Genomic DNA, 7,530 nt, shown 5'->3' on the forward strand with positions numbered 1-7,530 from the left:
ACCTATTAGGATGTCATAATCCACTCCCTTCATGATGGCAAGTTCACTAAAGATTGGACACTTGTTGTAGCTTTCACTAGTCAACCTTTCAAAACTTCAAAAGTTCTACCTTTTGTTCTATTAGCCAACTGAAATATTGAAACAAGTTGTCTCCACCACAAGGAGTTGCCCCATGCTTACAAGATTGTGTGACTAAGGGCACTTACACTAGCACCAATGTTGATAATCCATCGTCAAGTTGTGTCTCCTAAGGCCATGATTGGTAGGACTGCATGCATCTCAGTTTTATCTCTCGAGACTAGTGTCAACAATCCCTGTCGACTTGTGTCTCCTAAGGCCATGACGGGCATGAAAGAAACTTGATTGATTTGAAGGCTGCAAGTACATTGTTTTACAACTTTCTAGCTTGAACACACGCTTCCCTCTTTGCTTATGTGATACAGTTTCTTACATGTGCTCATAGCACAACCTTTAGCACCATACATTTTAACACCCCCTTTGTGCTAGCTGTCCCTCTAGAAAAGTGCACTTAAGGATGTAGATTCCCCCCTTGAATGCTACAAGGCGTCTAGCTCAAAACAAGGTATATGCAATACAATAGTATAGAAAATAGTTTCATTACATTGCTAAGAGGATGATGATGCTTGTACATAGTTCACTTTTTTTTTCCAACAGTTCTTCTCAATGTGTCCAAATTTGTTGCAGTTCTTGCACTTAGGTTTCCCTTTGTTCCAGCAATCTTGCTTCTTGTGTCCGACCTTCTTGCATGTCCTATGAACAATCTTGGAAGATCCTTTGCTGCTATAGAGTGCAATTGCTAAAGGGCTTGTTGTAGCCTCTTGGCTCTTTGCCTTTATCTCGCTCTCTTGCTCATATAAAGAAGATTCCACTACATTTAGCTTTCTATTTAGTACATTCTATAGTGTAGCCACAACTTCTTCATAGCCTTTGTCTCATTTATTAGCATTATTTAGGAGCACAACTTTTGCTTCATTTATTCAATATCTTTCCCAATGGGTGAGAGTTGCACCTTTAGGCTTTTAAATTTTTTGATAATAAGTGATGCTAGAGAGTCAAAGTTATTTAAGTTCAATCTAAAGGAATCCATCAAAATATCAATTATTTAAATTTTTTGCTAACGAACCAATGATTTATCAAGCTCTTCCCATGCACCTTTTGCCCCTAATATGTCATCTAAAAGGCCCATGTAATAATCCCTAATGCCTAATTATTTTTTTCTTCTCTATTGTGGATCATTAGGATCTTCCACTTCTTCAAATAACTCCATAGGTCCTTCTAGATGAGGTGATATATTGTTTCATCCTCCACATATGAAAACCATCACTGTTAAATTTTGTTATGCTTCTATTTTTGACATTTTGGGAACAGAAAGGTCGTACTAATGACTTACACAACAATGTCTAACTCTAGTTACAAGAATAAGAGATTTTGTGGATCCCACACACAATACCTCGGCTTTTGCTTTGTGGATATGTGAACAATGCTTATAAAAGAAATTTTGTGATGTGAACAATGGATAAAGAAACCAAACTAGTTTAGTTCTTAGTACATGAACAGGGCTAAAGATCAAACTAGTTGGGAATAGGTTTAGTGTGAACATGGCTTACATTAAACTAGTTCAAGCAAGGAGGTATGAACAGAGGGTTTAAAGCAAGGCCTTTGTTAGAACTTAGTGTCTAAGCTTTCAAAGTCTTAAAGAAAAGTAGTATCTTCTTGGAACTTGCTATTGATTGCATTGACAGTGCCAAATTTAAGCGGGCCTCCAAGATGCATTTGTTGCCTCATTGATTCAAACTCTAACACACTCAATTAGTAGATTGATGTATTTTGTGGTCTCAACCCTTAAAGAATGAAAAAATGGATCTCTTTATCTCTTCTCTTTCTCTGTTTGCTCCACAAAAGTAGCCCCTCTACTTGATTTCACAAGCTACTCCCAAAGTTTTGATGAAAGCAAGCCCTAAGCTTGACTCAAGCAGCCCCTTAAGTAGAGGGTTTAAGTAGCCTCCTTACTCAATAGTAGCACTTGACAAACCCCAAATATTTTGACCTTGAACTAGCCTTCTAATGGTTATATCTTCAATGGCAACCACTCAAGAATGTGATAATGACCAAATGGAGGATGAATTTGATTATACCTTGCTTGAAGGAAACCTCTTCTATATCTCCAATGCACTTGATGCTTTTGTAAGCCTTCAAATCAAGCCTTGGACTTCTTGAACAACAACCCTCTAATGCTTGAGCTCCTGAACTTTGAGTAGCACCTATGGAAGCTTTTGCAAGCTCACAACCTCTAGGAAAGAGGCTTTGATACCATGTTGGAAAACATGGTTCAGCAAGAAGAGGATAATAGATTACAAGGGAAAGTAGAAGAACGATAGTGGAACCATAGTGGCATGAAAAAGACTTGATTGATTCAAAAGTTGCAAGTACATTGATTTATAGCTTTTCAGCTTGAACACAATCTTCCCTCTTTGGCTATGGGATACAATTCCTTACATGTGCTTCCAGCACAACCTCTAACACCATATATTTTCACACTATTCAAGCTTTGAAGGCTTGTGAAAACACCAAACTTTGCTTCATCAGTAGCCAGAGAGGTAATGATATTTGGGTGGATGCTAAGGTAGCTAATAAATGTGCATCTACTTTATCATACTTATTCTTCTTAGACCTTTGAGTTCCATGACCTTTCCCTTGAAAGGACACGATCAATTTTGCTTATTGCTTTTAGGTATGTGAGTTAGGGATTTCCCATTGACGCGAGGTAAGTTGGGGATGATGGTGGTCCTATACTCAAAATACTTTAAGTATCTTGATCTAACTTTGCATCAATTGCACCTGGACCTCTACTACCAAGCCTCTTGACCTTTTCCATGATTTATATCTGATGATTGGGGTCAATATATTCTCCTAGCTTAATGCTCCCTTTCTTTTTAGTTTCTACTTCAACATTTGTAGCATGCCTTCTAGTTGTGAGCATGGTAGCATTGTCAATCTTGAGGCTTTTCCTTATCTCTCTTTTCTCCTTTTTGATCAGTTTGCTAGGTTCTCATATTGACACTCCTACTATCTTTGCTTCAGCCTAGGTCATGACATAAAATGATATTGGAGTTGCCTCATCATCCAAGCATTCTACTCTAAAGACACCTAAGCACATAGATGTGATTATTGCCTTACCAGTGGAAACCTTCCAACTTAGGCAATCAACATATAGATGCATGATGCCACATTCATTACATTGTTCTTTTGGATGGTATTGGTTCTTGAGGTTGTATACCTCCCAGTCCATGTCCCCTTTCTTTACTTAATGCCATCACTAGAACTGGTCTATAATCCATAAGGAGGATCACATTGCCATATTCGTCATATGAGACATAAGGATGCACATATGGTTCTTTATTGAGTGGATCCTCCACATAATGAATTGGAGCATCACTTTGTTGTAGGGTTACAATCCCTACCATGTTGGTGTCTACCTTTGTGCTAATGGTCTCTGATTGCTAAGCATGGATAAAGCTAGAGGAGGTCCTTTAACATAGGGGAATTATTGACTCGCGTAGGAATCGTGTTGATAGGTTTGAGGGCAAGGCTCAGTAGTCTATAGTTGGACGCATCATACCCCTACCTTGCACAATTGGTGCAAGATCTTGGTGGTGGGTCAAGCATTCCTCTATAAGGTGGTTGCCTTTGCAGTGTATATATTGGATAACGGTCCTTGTAAGTCATCCTTTCATGACCTTGTGGAGCTTAGCAAGCTCCATCTTAAGATTTGACACCTCCTAAGAGAGATCCGTCTCTTTCTCTTTTAAATGTTTATTTAGGAATCATTCTCTTTTTCAAGAGGTCATCAATTCTTATGGCATCTTCATAGACATCTACCAGTCAGACACATCTCAAGAGAGAGTTGCTCGGTAGAGCTTTGTACGGTTCATCATTTTTTATTCCATTTATGAAGACTCTAGCTACAACCTTTTTATTAGGTCTTTCAACTGTGTAGGCATTCCCTTATAAAGACTATGCATATGGGTGATGTAGTCTTTGATTTTCCCTTCATCTTTTTGATTCGCATCCATGAACTTGACAATAAGGTTATCTACATATCTCATTTTGGAGAACCTATTTATGTATAGGTCGAGCACAATAAAATTTTTTAATTCATATTGTCAAGTCTTGTAAACCAAGTCCTACCATTTTCCCCTAGACATAGCTTGAAGGCTTGTGCTCTCTTGTTAACATTTTTGAGGTTATTAGCCTCATAGACTTGCCCAAACTATTCAATGAAACTATATGGATGATTGTGAAGAAATCAGAGTGCAAGCCAACATTGAAGTGTGTGCACAAGAGGGAGAGGAGGCACAAAGTACAAGAACATGTCTTGCTTATAAAGTTGATTATGAGTACAACTAGGGTCACCTCACTCAATTAGTTGATGTAGACCCATGGGTTGTTTATATAGCCCAAGCTGGCTAGGATTAGGGTTTCCCCTTCCCCTCAGGACCATTCACACCTACCTGCCCTTATCCACTCTTGCATAAGGAGAGTTCATATGCCTATACTCTCAACACCCCCCATCAATGCTAGGTGGCATTGGAATACAAAGCATAAGAGAATGGCCCACTTAACCCAAAAATAGGATGTCTTTATAGATCATGCTACAAGGATGGTTATAGGCAAAAAGGATACAGGATTCAGAAGAGTCAATCATTGGTGGATTGGGAGGCAAAGTTGGTCTCCAATTCCTTAGGTACTTTAGGATGGTTATGACATTTACGGGTAATATGTCTTGTCTTCTTGCATTCATTAAATTTCATCTTTTCTGGGTATTTTTTCCAACAGTTGTTTACAATATGCCCTTTATTCTTACAAAAAGTACACTTATTGACAATTGTGTATGCACCAAGACTTGGTCATGGGATGTTGAAGTAGATGCTTGACTGGTGCTTCCTTCTTTGTGATTCCTTTTTTCTTCATCCAAATAGGATTGGATGGTAATTGCTAAGGTAGGATTGGGAATATTAGTAAGAGTTGTTACAAGTGTGGGAAAGACCTTTTTGACAGCTTTTAAAAGAATGGCAATAGCATCCTCATCATGGATTGGTGTTTGCACTGAAGAAAGTTGTGCCATGAGGCCCTTCATAAGAGAAATAAATTTTCCCAATTCTTCTCATTCTTTATATTCCAAGCTAAAGAATTTAATCTTAAGGAAAATCTTAGTGTTTTTACCTATAGCACCATAGAGCTTTTCAAACTCATCCCATTTCTCATTGGCTATGGAGAGTTGATCAACATGATGAATCAAGGATTCATCTAAGTGTAACATGATTATTGCTTGAGCATGTTGATCATCCTCCACATCAAAAGGATTTGTAGAATCAACATCTCTAGTCCCTTGAATGAGAGGCCAATAACTTCTCTCCATCATTTTGAGCCATGGGTGATTTATGAATTTGAGGACAAAGGTTGGCATAGGCTGAGGCCATAGGAAGGTCTTACTACTTGTTTAGTGCACGTAGCAGTGTCTAATCCTTTACAAAGGGCCACTAGTGCAAGAACGAAAATAATGTAGATTTTACAATTAAAATTGCAAGGATGAGAATGGTTGAAAATCATACATATGGAGTATTTCAAAATAGGACTTAGGTGGTCCTTGCCTTTGAACAACCCTTTTTTTATGTTTGATTGTTTTCCTTGGCTTTTGTGAAGTGAACTTAGACTGCACTTCTAGCTCCTCCTGATGATGTGGCTTATTAGAGGAGTTCTTAATGGAACAAGGCTGATCAATCAACTCTATGCTATGGGATGAATTAGAGGAGAGTATAATAATACTCATTTCTCTAATTTACCAGCAGCAAATAGTAAGAAATGCCAGCTATATACATTAGTAGTGTTAAGAAGCACTTGTACCAACTTCCATTCTTCTACTCATAATAAAGGTCGCAAGCTTAGTAGTGCCCATGAGATGAGAAAAACCTCTGCATTTGAGCTCCCAGGGCAATAATTGATCCTAACAAAGGTTTTTTAGTGATTAGAATCACTGTTGATAATGCCCATATTAAAAAATACGTCAAATGCCCAAGCTTGCAAGCTTTTGGCTATGGCAGACTATGACCCACAGTTAGGGTTTTGTCTGCATCAGCAGGCAGTAGGAAGAGAGTTAAGCCAAACCCTCCTAGGGTGAGATGGTCTACTATAGGGGCTACAAAAGCCCTATGATGGCCGCTGGGATAGTGCCCTCTATAGTGCGTACTGTTGTACGAATCCTCTCGTTGCCACAAACTGCGCTTGATCTGCAAAATGAACAATGACGGGCTGAATGCACACCAATGTTGGGGTCTAATGTGACGTGCAACTGCGCCCTAAGGTACTGGACACTTCTCCAAAAGAAAGAAGGAAGAGACATGGCCTAGTTTGTCCTCCCTAAGCCCTCCAAGGTCAGGGATCTAACAAGCAGCTATGGTGGAAGAAGAGGATAAGATGACATGAACAACTCAAGTGCACTTAGTGGAGTAATGAGGCTGAGAGAAGCTAAGGATCAGAGGTGGCTCTTATATCATGTGAAGAAATAAGAGTGCAAGCCAACATTGAAGTGTGTGCACAAGAGGGAGAGGAGGCACAAAGTACAAGAACATGTCTTGCTTATAAAGTTGCTTATGAGTATAACTAGGGTCACCTCACTCAATCAGTTGATGTAGACCCATGGGTTGTTTATATAGCCCCAACTGGCTAGGGTTAGGGTTTCCCCTTCCCCTCAAGACCATTCACACCTGCCTGCCCTTATCCACTCTTGCATAAGGAGAGTTCATATGCCTATATTCTCAACAATCATCCCCTCCTTTGTACTTATCAACTTGTTTTGTGATGATTGGAATTTTGAACTAGTGCCTTGAGCATGCATCACTCCTAATCCGATTAAAATTGAAGTAATGAGAGTGATACTATTTCTTTCGCCACTTGATTAGGAGTTTTGAAGTTTTAAGGTCTACGTTTGATCCAACACCCTCCACTTATTTCTCAGGTTCAAGTCCTCATGCTAAGTATAGGATTTGTTGAATTTGCTCTATCTCCATCTCATTTCTAAGTTTATGAACTCATTGTGCTCATGTAAACCTAGTTAACTTTGGTCCCCATGTAGCCTTCTTTGTGTTCCCATGTCCACTAGTATGGCTTACACTAGTTTCCTTGCATATTCTATTTTCATCTATTAGTCATATTATGTGATGAGCCATTGGGTATTTAGTGAAAAATGTTTAAGCTTCTCTTAGGCATTGTGTTTGGCTATTCTCTTGCTATCAAGGCATCAATCAGACATATTAGGTCAAAGCATGGGGGATGGAAGTCGGAATTTCCTCTCTCAAGAAAGACACTTCTTACCTGGAGCCTAGTTAGGATGGTGAGGTCTTTAACACTCTTAGTGCCAAGGGATGTTGCCTTATTGCCCTCGTAGGTTAGATATGCACAATGAGTTCTAGGTTTCCTTGTTTATCTCACTAGTGTAAGGTGTATATGATC

The sequence above is a fragment of the Lygodium microphyllum genome, chromosome 8 (genome assembly GCF_053477565.2).
Source record: "Lygodium microphyllum isolate KBCC chromosome 8, Lygodium_microphyllum_v1.1.10, whole genome shotgun sequence".
Taxonomy (NCBI): Eukaryota; Viridiplantae; Streptophyta; class Polypodiopsida; order Schizaeales; family Lygodiaceae; genus Lygodium; species Lygodium microphyllum.